General features: G+C 42.8%; 1 long non-coding RNA gene across 1 annotated transcript; it reads right to left on the bottom strand.

Annotated features, from left to right (window-relative positions):
* Nucleotides 1-12,165: 12,165 nt before the first annotated feature.
* On the bottom strand, nucleotides 12,166-13,025 carry LOC130210931 (uncharacterized). Its single transcript, XR_008834885.1, has 2 exons — nucleotides 12,885-13,025; nucleotides 12,166-12,534 (listed from the first exon to the last, which is right to left on the bottom strand). It is a non-coding gene; the product is annotated as an uncharacterized LOC130210931 (long non-coding RNA).
* Between the last annotated feature and the right edge of the window lie 3,381 nt (nucleotides 13,026-16,406).

Raw genomic sequence — 16,406 nt, 5'->3', positions numbered from 1 at the left:
CCCTCAAGAATAATGGAAACAGGCTGGTTACAGACATGCTTGACTTTAACAAGAGAGTTTTTGAGAAGTTTGACCACTTTAAAGAGAGGAGGGCTACTTTTCTTTACACGTAGTGGGTGTTGTGTTTTCAGAATCTTCGAGTGCAGAACCGAGAAAGAATGTCTGGACAGTGCCAAATTATAATAAAAGGTGTTTAATTGAAAATATTACCAATGGTCAATAACGGTTGCGATACAGAGTATAACTCAGCTGAGGGAGCATGAATCACTGCGTCCACAGACCGCCAAAGCAGTTAACTGTCTAACAAAAGTCAAGCTCACTAAATCTAATCCTCAGCTGAGGGCTTCTCACAAGATCAACGGCCTACATGCAGCTGACCTGCATGCAGTGCATCTCTGCCGTCATCCAAAAGTCAAAAGCCTTGTCTTTCTGGTCAACATCTGTTTTTATACCTCCCGGGTGTCCCAGCCCCAGGGGAGATATTCTCTTCTCATTGGTTAACCTGTCTAGGTAAAACATTAGTCCTGATCCACTCATTGGCTGAGCTGTCTGTCCGTCGGTGTTGAAAGCGTGTCCACGCCTCTTGACACTTGAAGTCATCTGTCCCTCTTCCTCTGCGTCGTTCTGTCCCCCGCTCTGAATGGCATCGCAGGGGTCCTCAGGATGCCTCTCCGTCTGCTACTCAGTCTCTCTGAGCCAGGTGTGAACTTCCTTTCCGGCCCCAATTCGCATGAATGGGGTCTCTCCATGTCGGGGGAAGGGGATCCCTTGCTGCAAGTGATCTGTTTCTTGTCACACAGAAAGATTCATTTTACCAGTTACAGTAATCCATTAAATAATAATCCACATACATTTACCAAACAATATTGTAAATTATTAAACAATAACACACATTCCATAACAACATGTATGAAGTTATGGTATATCAGTAAATCCTAATTTACATATTGCTTTAGCAAATTGTCTAATTCAACATGGGTCTACTCTGTCAAACACCCAATGTAACATGTGCTGCATCCCTTTCTGACTCTATTCTGCTCTGAACCTCTTTCATGTGAGGGTGAAACTCTTTTATTCTGTAAACCTCTGAAACCCAACCCAATGTTTCTTAAAGCTGCTCTGAACCTCTCATGCCCAAAGTCACAGTGTGTTGATAGTTGTTATTGGACAGTGTTGAGCACGGTGTTTTCTTGAAATAAAGCGTTGTTTTTTACAATATTCTACTCAAAACCTCTTTTCTTCTCATTGTTGAGTGCTATTTAAACCGCGTCGCCCAACTGCGCCCCCAATTTCACCAGCCGCCACTGTCTCCAACCCTCAGTGTATCAGAGGGATTGCTAAAGTTAGCCATTAACGGGGACATTAAGGTGAGTTAGAGAAAAGATTGTTTAGATAATGTTTGGAAAAATGAAAAAGAGAATCACATCTGGTTCTGTCCCTCAGTTCTGTCCTTGTGATAACTGTATTCATTGTTTTTTTGCATTACAGTGTAAATTGTGGGCCAGACCCATATTACCTCCCCAAAAAGAAACTCCAAAATGAAACGGTCCTAGATCTACTTCCCCAAACGAAGAAAACCGCAGGAAAAAACTAATCTCAAACTTCCAGTGCATCGAGTCTAATCCCTCACTACCCGAGCCTGCACAAGGGCTGGCTCCCGTGCAACAAACAAAATGGATTAACAGGTTACATTTTATAGTAAACAAGTAAGTAGCACGGTGGCTCAGTGGGTAGCACTGTCGCCTCACAGCAAGAAGGCCCTGGGTTCGAATCCCGGTCGTTCCAGGTCCTTTCTGTGTGGAGATTGTATGTTCTCCTCGTGTCTGCGTGGGTTTCCTCCGGGTACTCCGGTTTCCCCCACCATCATAAAGACATGCACCGCAGCCTCACCCCGGTTCGTTCGTATGGATGTGAATGAATGTTGGTGGTGGTCGGAGGGGCCGTAGGCGCTGATTGGCAGCCACGCTTCCGTCAGTCTGCCCCAAGGCAGCTGTGGCTACTGATGTAGCTTACCACCACAGGGATGACTGTGTGTGTGTGTGACTACTGGACTCTGTACTCTGTAAAGTGACTTCGGGTGCCTTGAGAAGCGCTATATAAAATAAATGATTATTATTATTATTATAAGTATTAAGCATATTGAGCAGTGATGCTAAATAACAAAACGGAAAGGTATAGTGACTTTGACAGTAGCATAAATCCAAAAGCTGAAATTTACCAGTGTAACAGAATGAAGCGAAACAATGTCAACAACAACTGAAATTTACCAGTGTCACAGAATGAGGCGGAACAAGATGTCAACAACAGTCCCACATGAGTCCCACCATTCAGTCTGTCAAGTCAGTTTGAGTGAAGTTGCTCACAGTTCACCGACATGCTGGTCATAGAATGTTTGCGCCTCCTCCGCAGTGTTGAAGGAGTGTGTCTCTCCCTTGTGGTCGACCTTTAATAAAGCAGGAAAAATCATTCGAAACTTCACTCCTTTCTGGTAGAGAAGGGCCTTCACGGGGTTAAATGCTGTTCGCTTCTTGGTGACAGCGGTGCTGTAGTCCGGGTAGAAGACGAGTCCCCCGCGGTAGTTGAGTTTGTCCCGACTCACTCTCAGTGCGCGATCCTTATCCTGGAAGTAGTGAAAAGTCACCATCATAGTTCTTGGCTTTGAGTTGGACCCGGAGCGCAGCGCGCCGAGCCGGTGTGCCCGGTCCAGAGTCGGCGGAGTGGGGAATAAATCGCTTCCCAAAGTCTCGGCAAAAATGCCCGACATGAATTTGACCGGATCAGTCTCTTCTATTTTCTCCGCCAAGTTGGTCACTCTCAAATTGCACCTCCTCGATCTGTTTTCGAGATCGTCCACTGTGTCAACAAGGATGGAGTTTGTGTTTTTGAGCGAGGTGCACATTTCCTCGTGGTCAACAATTCTGTCACTGTAGCCCGACAAGTCTTCTTCGATACCGGTAACGCGCCGGCCATGATCCTCCGTGGTTTCACGTAGCTTGTTGATCGAGTCCGCCAGTGGGGCCAAGGTCGCTAAGTAAGTAGCATGGTGCGCAGCTTCTCCAAGTCCGCCGGGAGAGACGTCGGGCCACCTGTAGCGTTAGCAGAGTTGGCCATCAGGACTTTGGTTGTAGCTGGAGCCGCAGTCGTTGTCCGCAGATTATGGCTCATTGTCTCTCAGACATGAAGATGAAGCCGTACAGGCAAAGTTAACGATGAGAGTTTAGTAATGAAAAGTGACAAAGCACAGGAGCCTCCCTTAGCCACGTCTATCCCCCTCGCATGCTAACCGCCCGGATGGCTTTTGCCTCTTCATTATTTCATTCTTCAAAGTTCTTGAACACACACACTCTAACCAAATGTCTCACTGTGCTAGCATGTTCTGATAACACCAAGGAGGTACGTATCCCTTCTGTTTTCGATTTTTGGCTCATTTTACCCTAATGTTAGATTTATTTTTTAAATGTCAAAATATTGGTTGGAGATATAGATACTGCGGTCAAGCCAGCCGCCACTTCGGAAAACAGTCAAGCCAGCCCGCACAATTTTTTTCAGTACACGTATATACCAGGCATTACGGTCCGAGTGTGTGAAAACTTTTTTCAAAATAAGAGCGAACTTCCGGTGAACGTGATATGACGAAACACGTCTTTAAATACAGATATAGTGATAGATTAAACTAAATGAAGAGATGAAAAATCATGAATGGTATGAATGATGAATACATTAAATGAAAGTAATTATTCCAATATTGGGATATTCTGATTTAGAATTTCAAAATAAAAGATAAAGAAAATCACATTCATGCGCAAATGTGTCTAATTTCAGAATAGATTTAGAACAAAATGGTGCGTAGATATGAAATATTTTCACTTCTGATTCATGGTAGAGTACCTCAAGGTGTCATCCAGAGATAATCAAGACATTCTGATGTTTGATTTCTAAATGAAAGCACTTCATAAAGAAAATAATAGTAATATATTTCCAATATTTGAATTTTATTTTAAGCAAATCCGTAACTTTCTTGAAAAGTTACACTGCAGTCTTGTTAGTTATGTCTAACTTTTGATTAGAAAGGAAATAACCGATAGTTACACACTAGTCTGTAACATTTAGCTCAATACCTTCCTTTTATTAGTTGTTTTCATCCTGTCTGCCTGTTTCACTCACTATCTATCATGTCATTCCAGATCCTGCTTCCCATCTCGTCAGTCCAACTCCCTTCACCTGTTCTCTCACCTGCCTCTGATCACTCCCTATTCAATCCCTCATTCCCTTCACCTGGTCCTCATGCTCGTCTCACCTGTTGCCCATTCCCTCATTAGTCCCTGTCTACTTAGGTCCCCTCACTTGCACTTTTCCTCAGCGTTCAAGATTAAGACCCTGTTTACACGATGGGAAAACGCATATATTTTCATGCGTTTTGGCCTTTCATTTACACAAAAACGGAGGTTTTATCACGGAAAACGATCATTTCTAAAAACTCCGGCCAAAGTGGAGATTTCTGAAAACTCTGTTTTTGTGTTTGCGTGTGAACTAGGTCAAACGGAGTTTTAGGTTGTCAAACGTCACAGTATGCGACTAAAAATACTTCACGTCATGTGAGCGTCCTATGTTTACAGTTAGTTTGGCCGCTCCTACCAGGGTTGCCAGGTCTGTGACAAAACCAGCCCAATATCAGAACTGAAAATATGCCCGTGCCAAACCATATACACTGCTTTTAAAGTGTGTGTATGTGGACGTGTCCAATGTCCATGTGTGTACGTGCTGATCTGGAGTCAGTTTGGTAGGATTTGTGTATAAATAAATTATTTCATTTAAAATATGGATTTTTATTTAAAGATATTCATGTAATTTGCATGCAAAATAGGTCTACCCGAACCAGCGGACAAAAAATTCAACCCGCGGCAACACTTCAAAAGTAGCCCAATTTTGCAGGAACACCGCGGACCTGGCAACACTGGCTCCTACTTCCAGTGTCGACTGCCTTCATTTTCGTTGTTAGGTGCGCCCGAGTTATTTCCTCCTTGACATGAGGATACTCCTCGGAGGTCTCGAGTCTTGAGAATTCTGATTGGTTTGCATGTCTTTATCCTTCTCGTTCCACTGCCGACTACAGGTTTGGCATAGTTATGATGGCGCCCGGGGGCGTATTTATGCAGGTTCATATAAACAGAAACTTTTTTGAAAACGACCTTGTGTGTACCACGTTATTTTTGAAAACGGAGGGGCAGAAATATTCATTTCTGTAAATACCCGGCTATGTGTAAACGTGGCCTAAGTTGATCTATTTCTGCCAGTTTTGTTCCTGTTGGAAAGTAAAGATCTTTATTTGCATTTCAGTCTCTCTAGTCATGCTATTTGGGTTCATTCTAAGCATCCCTTGACACTAATCTCACTTATGTTTTCTATCATTCATGAAATGTTCTGCTTTGTGTTATCCTAAAACAGAACAGAATCCCACGAAAGTAATCATTTAGTACATTTTGAATGTAGTTTCATAGAAGGACTTTCCATATTTGTTTTCCAAAATATTTTTATTTTGGGAATTAAAGGCACAAACTGCAGCTCCAGCTGCTTGCCCTGGCTCTCTTCAGGCCTTCATTGTCCATGTTGAGGCATTCTTCGTGGTACCAATTTATGTATCCGTCACATTGGATCTAGAAAATAACAAGTTTGAAATCACAAAGATGAGTTTGCGTATGTTTTTACAAAATCAGACCTGTCATTGTTTTGAACAAATGTCTTCCACTATTACACTATGCATTATGTACTCCTTTAAACTTTATTAATAAAGAAGATATCGAGTTCTCTGTCGATGTATCAAAGTACACAATTTCACAGGTTCAAAGTTCTCCACTTTTCCTTTCTATTGTCATGGCAACATTTTAGCCTACCAGGTGTTAAGTCTTTTAAAGTTGAAATAATTAATATTGAAAAACTAAAACTTATCTTTAAAGAATTTAAAGTGAATGCTAAAGATTGAAATTCACACAGCGCTGTATAGACAGTATAGAGGTGGGGGCTGTTATTGGAATATTCAGCATTGAAATTTAGAAACAAAGGAGTACTTATCAACATTGTCACAAGACATATAGATACATGCATGTATACAGCAAGGAGGTCTTTGTCAGCGAGATCAGCGCGCACACACATGCTTATAGTTGTGACATATTAGCATAATTCAATACGTCCTTTATTCATACATCCGTGCATGTTATTTAGGCAGCTTCTGCATAAACCACGAGTCCTCCTCGATAGTTTTCTCAATAATAACCTATAAAACAGTTGACCTATCACAATATAAGATACTCATAAGATATACAAATCCCCATTACACTACCTACATATTCTGATTTTTCATTGAAAAGTTATCCGAATTACTTCTATCTCTTAGTTAAAGGCAAAACTGTTTGTTGTACGCCTCTAAACCTTAACGCTGATTGTGATACTGCATTAACCAAAGCAAACACACAAACAAAAATAAACCCTCACCCAATTTGTCAGTGGAGGCCCAGATCCAGGAGGCTTTTCCATGGAGCACATGGCACAGTTTTTTTCAAAATCAAACACTGAAATACAGAAGTGTAATTAAAAAAATAACACCAACATCTTCCAATATTTGTATTATTACTGGAAAAACTGCATTAGTGCAGTTTATTCTTATAGAAAAAAGATTTTGCATATTACATTTTTTTAAAATGGAAAGACATATTTTTGAGTTTTGAGGTACACATGTCCTTAAACCAAGGCTTGATGTGCTGTAACAATACAAAATATTGATAAACTATGTCTAAATATCAATCAGGGTCTTTTCAGGTCCCCTCCATCTCTCAATCTCTCACTATTTCTGTGGGCTTGCTCTGTGTATCTCGGTGCTGCTAATCACCCATTAGTCTCCCTATTGACCTGCGAAACTGCCACAAATACCTCATCAAGTTATTAAAAATGTGTTTTCTAGAAAGAAATCCAGAGTGTCATTACCTTTGCATTTAAAATGCGGAAGGTTATGTTTTGATCGCCATTTATTTATTTATTTGTATGCGTGTTATTCGCAGAACTCAAAAAGTATTGAACCGAATCGCATGAAATTTGGTGGGATGATTGGTTATTATCCGGGGACCAGTTGATTAGATTTTGGGATCAATCAGGTCAAAGGTCAAGATCTTTTTTTTACCATAGCACGATACATTTTTGTCCAATTGGCATGCAACTAATGCCAAAATGTTCATAATTCAATGCCCAATCTTGTGATATGCGAAGGTATGCGCTCTACCGAGTGCCCATTCTAGTTCAAATTGTTTTGCCATGATTTAACACTTCTTTTTGTATTCCTTATCTGCCCTGTGTATTTTTCTGTTGACTGGTTTTGGATACATTTTCAACGATTATTTGTTTTCTAGGGTTTTCACCAATTGTATAATGCAAACTGGCTTTTGTATTTTTTGCATTGTGAACACTTTTTGACCGTACTCCCCTGCTCCTTTGTTTGTTTGATTCCTGACAAACCTGAAGTTAGTTTTGTATCCCACCTCCACACCACAGACAAACACGATCATTACGAACCTGATGCTTTCAGTATCTTGAGAGCCAGTCTTTCTCTCATTTTCCATTTCTTTTTTGGATGTCCCAAATGTGATATTTGGAACCGCTGGAAAGGCCTCTGTTATGCCTCCTGGTGGCTCGAGGTGGGACGCAACATAAGGCAGCAGGTTTGCTTACGTGAGGGTGCAGTCACATCAATTCAGGACACGAACAATTATAAGAAAAGCGTTTATTAACCAGCAGCAACACAGGGACCAAAAAGGACTGTCAGTGGCACCAAAGAAAAGAAAATAACAAAACCCACGTCCCCCCCCCCCCCTTGACAGGTGCTGTGCACCCAAAAGTACAGTGGGTGGTGCTCACTCTAACCTGGGGTATTAACAACAAGTAAACCTACGTGTATGTAGTATGTAAACCCCGGGGTATCTCACCTGTCCTCATTGACCCTGTGCGCCCAACAAAAAGGAATTAAACAAGACACAACAAAAGTAGGCTGCTACCAAGTGACAGTAGAGTGTACTAAAAAAGCTCCACAGCAACCAAAGACCGAACTCCACTCTGAACAAACACAGGACTATTTAAAGGGGAATGGTTGATGGGTGATCAGGAACAGGTGTGATGATTGTATGACTGGAACCAGGTGTGCACATCTGTGAAGTATGATAATGACAACAAGAGGGGGAAACAAAGCAACAACACAAAACAAGACCAAAACAGAACACAATACAAAACATGTAGACTCGTGTACGTAACACTCCCCCCCATAAAGAGTCAGCCCATGGCTGACGATACCTCAAACAATCCCATAGCCCAAAATCAACAATTGCCCCCAATAACCACTGACACACAATACTTACACAAGAGACAGTGCATCTGCAAACACATTTTCTGTGCCCTTTTATCGAACTGCCACTTCATACCTTGTTGGGCAAGAGAGAGACTCTCCTTAGCAATACGGCAAGTCTCGTGCAGTCGCTTTCGGAAGCGACTCACGTAGGTCAGCACATTTCGCTGGGTGGGCGAACTCTCGCCTGTTAGCTGACCCTTTAAAACTCTTAAAGGACCTTTAACTGCATGACCAAATACTAGCTCTGCTGGACTAAAACCTAGTAACTCTTGCACTACTTCCCTAACTGCAAATAGAGCCAAAGGGACTCCCTCATCCCATTCCCTACCGCTGTCCATGACATATTTGCGCAACACAGACTTTAAGGTCTGATGCCATCTTTCAAGTGCCCCCTGAGACTCCGGGTGATAAGCACTCGAGATTCTGTGTGCTATCGACAGTGATGTTAACACCTGCTCGAAAATACCAGAAAGGAAGTTGGTACCTTGATTGGTCTGCACGATCTTAGGGAGGCCAAAAGTAGAAAAGAACTTGATCAGGGCCCTAACTACTGACTGAGCTGTTATACTCCTAAGAGGAATAGCTTCAGGGTACCGAGTAGCAACACACATGATGGTCAACAGGAACTGGTTACCAGACTTCGTTTTTGGCAGAGGGCCAACACAATCCACCAAGACATGCTCAAACGGCTCCCCTAAAGCCGGAACTGGGTGAAGCGGTGCTTTAAGCTGGACACTCGGCTCGACAATAGACTTATTAACCACAGGTGGGGAAACAGGCTGGCCAGTCAACTCAGTCGCGAACAGAGTATCTGACAAGTCAACTGTTTCACCCAAACTATGTGCTTGAGCACGGGTGACCACAAACACAGGGAACACTTCAGGAAAGTCCTGAGCCAACACGTCAGGCTGCAAAATCTCAGGTCGTTCTAGCACTTCTAAAACTGGCATAACTTTGCCACCAGCGATGTCATTCCCTAACAGAAATGCGATGCCTCTAACTGGCAAAGATGGGCGCACGCCCACTTTAAACACTCCAGTTGCTAGGCCGCAGGATAAATGTACCTCATGGAGAGGCACAGACACAAAACCCATTTCAATGCCTTGCGCAAGCACACTAGAGCCACTGAAAGAGTCATCACAAAAAGGTAACACATCTGACAGTATAAAAGACTGAGAGGCGCCAGTATCCCTGAGGATGCGCACTGGACACTGGTTCAACGTATTTGCGCTAAGAGAAACCAGACCGTCCAACAATGGTTTATAACAGGGTTCCAAAGTATCACCCTCCATCTTCCGGGCTAGTGACACTGGACCCACCACCGTTCGCACAAAACCAACCTCTTTTGGTCGTTCGCTTGGCTGTGACAGCTTGCGTTTCAACCGAAAACAGTCACTCTTTATGTGACCCGTTTGGTGACAATAGAAACACTCCCGTTCCTCCATGGAGCGGAGTGGCAATGGACGGGGCGGACTAGACTGCATTCTAGCCGAGGCAGATGGAGTAGAACTCTCATATCGGGGAGTCCCAAAAGTTTGCTTGTGTGATAACACAAACTCATCAGCAAGCACAGCAGCCTGCGCTAAAGTACATAACTTTTGCTCACTGAGATACGTCACTATTCGATCAGGCAGACTATTCTTGAACTCTTCGACGAGAACTAATTGTGACAGTGTCAAAATTAGTGACGTTGCTTGCCTTGCACCATCTATTAAACAGCGTCTCCTTCTCACGGGCGAACTCAACAAATGTTTTGCTGGACAGTTTTTTATAAGTCCTGAACTTTTGTCTAAATGACTCAGGCACTAGTTCGTAGGCATGAAGGACAGCTGTCTTAATAGTCTCATAACACATACTATCTTCAAAAGAGAGTGCAGCTAAAACTTCTTGCGCTTTCCCTGTCAGTTTACACTGAAGCAGTATTGACCAGACCTCTTCTGGCCATTTCAGTGAGGTGGCAACTCGCTCAAAAGCAGTAAAATAAGCATCGACCTCCGCCTCACGAAATTGAGGTACCAACACTATATTTCTGCTCACATCAAAACCTTTGGTAGGCGCGAAGTGATCAGAAGGTATGGACCTAGGACTAATGGTGCGTTCACACCGGACACGTAGAAAAAATTCGCGACACGTCTGACGCAGCAGGTCGACGCGCGTCGAAAAAAGGGTGTTCACACCAGACACGTCGGGGGCGGAGTAATAGAGGAACGACAGGACCGCAGAGTACTTCCACTTTTTAGTGGACTGAGCTGCACTCTGACTGCGCTTCTCGCTGCTCTCTCTCTCTTCTCTCTTTGATACGTGTCTCTGAGACTTTTCCACCTACGGCGGCAGATCTCCTCTGCCATGAAACACATATGCCGGCGGTTGGTTGATAGTAAAGTACAACAAATAGCGAGAATAAAAGCAAATACATACATTCAAAACTTACCAGGTAGTCCCACGGCTTCTCCGACCTTGTTCCACGCTTTATCTTTATAGCTCCGGTTTCGGTAAGCATAAAGAGTTGTATCGTAAAGTTCGGTGTGCCCACAGACGGCGATAATAATCTTGTCCTCCATTTTTTTCAACCGGCAGGACGATGACGAGCGGAGCTGCTCAACGCTGATTGGCTGACGCAACTATGACTCATGGTGTGTTCACACCGGACGCGTCAAAATTTCGACGCGCGTCGAGATTACATGTTAAGTCAATGCAAAGCTGCGTCGAAGCTGCGTATTTTCCAGCGAGCAGCGCGTCAGACGCGTTTGAAGCAGCACGAACAGAGGGTTTGTCGCGGGGCGAACTCAGCGAACAGCGCGAACAGACGCAGCTCGTCGACGCGCGAGTTCAAATTTCCCAACTCTGGCAGCAAAGACGCGTGAGTCATAGTTGCGTCAGCCAATCAGCGTTGAGCAGCTCCGCTCGTCATCGTCCTGCCGGTCGAAAAAATGGAGGAAAAGATTATTGTCGCCTGTGGGCACCCCGAACTTTACGATACAACTCTTTATGCTTACCGAAACCGGAGCTATAAAGATAAAGCGTGGAACAAGGTCGGAGTACGTTTTGAATGTATGTATTTGCTTTTATTCTCGCTATTTGTTGTACTTTACTATCAACCAACCGCCGGCATATGTGTTTCATGGCAGAGGAGATCTGCCGCTGTAGGTGGAAAAGTCTCAGAGACACGTATCAAAGAGAGAAGAGAGAGAGCAGCGAGAAGCGCAGTGGGAGTGCAGCTCAGTCCACTAAAAAGTGGAAGTACGCTGCGGTCCTGTCGTTCCTCGACTCATTTATGACTCCGCCCCCGACGCGTCCGACGCGTCTGGTGTGAACACACTTTTTTCGACGCGCGTCAAGACTGCTGCGTCAGACGCGTAGAGAATTTTTTCGACGCGTCCGGTGTGAACGCACCATCACGCGTCTTTGCTGCCAGAGTTGGGAAATTTCAACTCGCGCGTCGAGGAGCTGCGTCTGCTCGCTCTGTTCGCTGAGTTCGCCCCGCGACAAACTCTCTGTTCGTGCTGCTTCAAACGCGTCTGACGCGCTGCTCGCTGGAAAATACGCAGCTACGCAGCTTCGACGCAGCTTTGCATTGACTTAACCAGGGTGTCTACAGGAATAAACCAGTGAAATTTAAGACTTTTTAAGACTTTTTAAGACCACGTCTAAATAAAATTTAAGACCTAATTTACGATGGAAATATACATTAATCTAAATTAATTAATTCAAAGTATCCACACTGATGTCTGTTCAAAATTAACAGTATGGTGTAATGCAAAAGGATAACACAAATGTCATTGCTGTTGTAAATTATATTTATTAATACATTTTCAGAACATTTAAGTCCCATGAACAAATGTCTCTAAAATTAAGTAAATATATTTAAAAAATACATGCAACATAGTTCCTTTTGAACAAAAAAAATCCATAAAATAACAAATAACATTTCCAGCTGCTTTTAAAATGCAAATTCATTTACATAATAGAATGTATGTGTGTGTGTGTGTGTGTGAGTGAGCGAGCGAGTGAGTTCTCATGTCTCTATGTGATGGATGTTTGTGCACAGGTTCATGTCTACTCCTGAGCTTTTGTGAATATACTAGGAAAACAATCCTTTTCAAACTGTATTAATATAAAAACTTCCAGTTGACATTTGGTCCATTCTCCTGGAAAAAAGAAAGAAAAAAGGCAGACATTAGCCAAACAACAGTCACCACATCTCTTATGACATCACTTCAGATTAATGTCAGACTGGATAAATAGGAATGAATACTATTTTTACAAATTAAGCAACGCGAGCCATCCCTTGAGCCTAGTGAACACTATGTAGACATATTGACAGGTAAACACCACTCTACTTACTACCATTCTAAAACTATTGTTAATTAGTCTAATTAATGTGTAGTGCGCCTATGCATAGCTGTTATTAACTTGACACATGAGTAAAGCTTAACTATATGAAACACATACTCATATACAAGAGGATAGTTAATACATATATTTATGTTAGACTTACTTTGAGGTGCTGAAGTAGGTCCTGGTGTCATGGCCCATGAGCTCCACAGGATCCTGACTGGACGTGGTCATTTCACCAATAACGCACATGAAGTCCAGCTGTCTGCTCGCGGTGGTCTGGTCCAGAGTCTCGTGGAACAGAATGAAGACTGCAGCGTTGGTCTTCGTGATGAGCTCTTTGTTGCAAGGCGCTGGATTTCTGACCTCCAGCGTTGTAGTTGACGCCGCTATGGCAGCGGAGCAGGAGCTAGCGAGCAGCAGCTAGCCCCGCGGCCTTCGCTAGTCTCTGTGCTTCTTGCTCTGCACGTGAGATTCCACCGCTGGAAAGTCTCGCGACACATAACGCAGATTCAGAAGCATTTCACCCACCGTGACCAGAAACACTCGTTCTTTTCAAGCCGTTGTTGAACTTGCATCCTGCCATGTTTTCTAAAGTAGCCGATGCTTCACGTTGTAGGGATTGATAGGACCGACGGTGCTCACCCATCACGGCAGAGCTTCGATGCGGTGGCGCACATCGCTCTGTCGCGAGCCGAGAATTGTTTGCGGGGATTTCACCCTGTTATAGGGAAACACTGGAGTTGATAAGCGTGTCTTCTTGTCTGATCAATACGCAACTGTGAGGTGCGCGAATGGACTGAGCGGCCAGCTGCTGATCACTCCACAGCCCGACCTGCACAATAGACACGGCACAAGAGCCGCCAACATATTTTTGGGAGCACCGAAGACCCATTTTGACCCAGGAAAACCCCTGGACATGACACCCAAAAAATTTAAGACCAATCCAATCTGAATTTAAGACAATTTAAGACTTTTTAAGGCCTTATTTTTAGGAAAAGCAATTTAAGACTTTTTAAGACTTTTTAAGGACCCGCGGACACCCTGTTAACATGTAATCTCGATGCGCGTCAAAATTTTGACGCGTCCGGTGAGAACACACCATAAGAGAGTGAGCTGAACTCGCAGCTTCCAGTTCTAGACGCCTTAGCTTCACCTCTTTTTCTGCTGCTATCTCTATCTCTATTCTGCGGTTCTCCATGTTTAACTCCATCTTCCGAATAGCCAACTTGTGACTGTATTCGGCAGCTCTCTTTTTCCTGAGCCTCCAGTTGTAAACGTGCTAAGCGTAGCCTAAGGCGGGCATCTTCGCTTACCCTAGGTAAGGAAAAGGGAGAAAACCGGGCCACGGTACGAGGAGGTTTCTGCTCTCCATGAGCGGGAACTGACTCATCCTCATCCCTGCTGTTCACCAGCCGTTGCACTGCTGCCCGTACCAAGCACTTTCTTATGTACCAATAGACGTACAACCGCTTCTTTCAATTCTGCTTTTAGCAGATTTGGTGAGCCCTCAAATTCAAAATGTGCCGCGATGGCATACAAATCCTTCTTTTTACAGCGATCTATCTGTTCCACAGAAGGATCGCAAAGAAACTCAATAATATCAAAAGTAATCATTATTGCTTAAACAGCCTTAAGCCGAACCGCAACCAAGCTAAACAATCCTATCAGCCTACTTGACACGTGCACTGCACACCAACACTCAGCAAACCGTTTGCCTTGAATAGGATCAAGGATCCCGGACGAGCCCCCAATTTATGTTACGCCTCCTGGTGGCTCGAGGTGGGACGCAACATAAGGCAGCAGGTTTGCTTACGTGAGGGTGCAGTCACATCAATTCAGGACACGAACAATTATAAGAAAAGCGTTTATGAACCAGAAATTAGAAATGCGCTATACATACTAATTAGTGCTGTGAAAAATAACACGTAAACTCAGTTAATTAAATTACAGGTTTAACTAGTTTTTTTTTAAAAACGCATTTAACGCATGCGCAGAATGAGCTTCCAATCCGTCTGTTGTTGGTCGTCTCGAACCAGCAGCATGTCATTCTGTCTCTACGTGTCGCGTTAACACGGCTCCGATCTCCGTCTCGCGCGCCGCAGAGCTCGGATGCCGGCGTGTGCGCACACATCGGGACGAAAAAAAGTCACTTGCACACAAATAACATTCCGGGAAATAATAATACCTTGGACAAGAAGGGACTGGCAACATGTTCTTTTTGGCCAAAGAGAATTACACCTGCTGAGAAATTATTCAGAATGTAGACGGTAGTGTCCATCTGTAGCTCATTTGCAGCAATTTGAAAAGCACCTTCGATTATCTAGATAAAGCAAAATGGGAAAAATCCTTTTATATATTTTTCTGTATTATAAATCAAAAAGACTTAATTATAAAGTACACATAATTCAACAGTTATCATTATAACCTGACTATAATTTTTGAAGTTTTCTCTTGTATTTCCAAATATTTATAAATTTTAATATAAGCAACAGACAAGTATGTTACTCAACTTTGTTTAAACATTGAATCGGGTCAAATTGACCCGAAGGCGACAGGAGGGTTAAACATTGAATCGGGTCAAAATGAACCGAAGGCAACAGGAGGGTTAAACAAACAAAGGCATGGTAATAAAGAGATAGTCTATCCATATATTCACTTCAACGTAGTAATTAACAAATGCAATGTGTAATATTAAATGATAAATGTTACACATTTAGCTCATTTAACTATCATGACATGGTCACTACCTTTTACAAAGGCTTTCATCTTGGACAATAGGGCCTTAACAAACTAAAATGAAAACTATACCTCTCCTGATAGCCATTGGTGAGGTCGAAGTGTGCACAGCTCACTGTGGTGGATCATTATATTGCTCCCTTTGGTCTGGGAAGGGATCACAGCAACCAGAATTTCTGTGTCTTTTTCCCCCCCACAAGGAGTCGATCTGCAGGTCATTCATAGAGGTAGCCCCAGGATTATCAGTCAATTCTTCTGAAATGTTTTCTTGACACCCCTGCAAGAATAGACTTGGATCTTGTGATGACACGACAGAGTTTTCCAAGTGAGTCCTCTGTCATTGAGGAATCAACCTATTGAGAATGTGTGTATAAACAAAACATATAATTTAATACGGCTTCCTTTTGTATTTATCCTTTTCAACTTCCAAAAACAGTAGTCAAACATGTTGTATATGTTTTACAATTCATCATTAAAAAAAAGCTTTTGCGATGTAATATGTCAATTATTTATATAATTATTAATTTGAGAACTACATTTAAATATTTTAAAACTGGGCATTCATCAGTGTATTTAAAAATTGGCAATTCAATTTCATACAAGGTCATATGTAATTTAAATGCGTGTTATGTTTTGATATGGTGATTTTTTGGGGGGGGAAAGCCATTAGTGTTAAGAACAATAGCACAATAGCTATTATAGAACAATAGCTTTACATTCACAGTTACCTTCTGAGAAGAACCTTTGAAGGGGAATGGCTTGTGGAGTGCACTGACATATCTCCCCTTTTTCTGCTCACGTTCCTTCCACTTTTCAGTCATCACTCTGAATGTCTGCATCAATGATTAGTTATAGATGAAGCAGGTACTGAGCATTGAAATAGCTATACAAAGCAATTATAGACTTACACTAGAATAGATATATTAAAAGGGTCCTCAAGATTTTA

This window comes from Pseudoliparis swirei, chromosome 20, assembly GCF_029220125.1.
Source record: "Pseudoliparis swirei isolate HS2019 ecotype Mariana Trench chromosome 20, NWPU_hadal_v1, whole genome shotgun sequence".
NCBI classification, from domain to species: Eukaryota; Metazoa; Chordata; class Actinopteri; order Perciformes; family Liparidae; genus Pseudoliparis; species Pseudoliparis swirei.
Note: the sequence above shows the minus strand (reverse complement) of the source record. Positions and strands in the feature narration are given on the sequence as shown.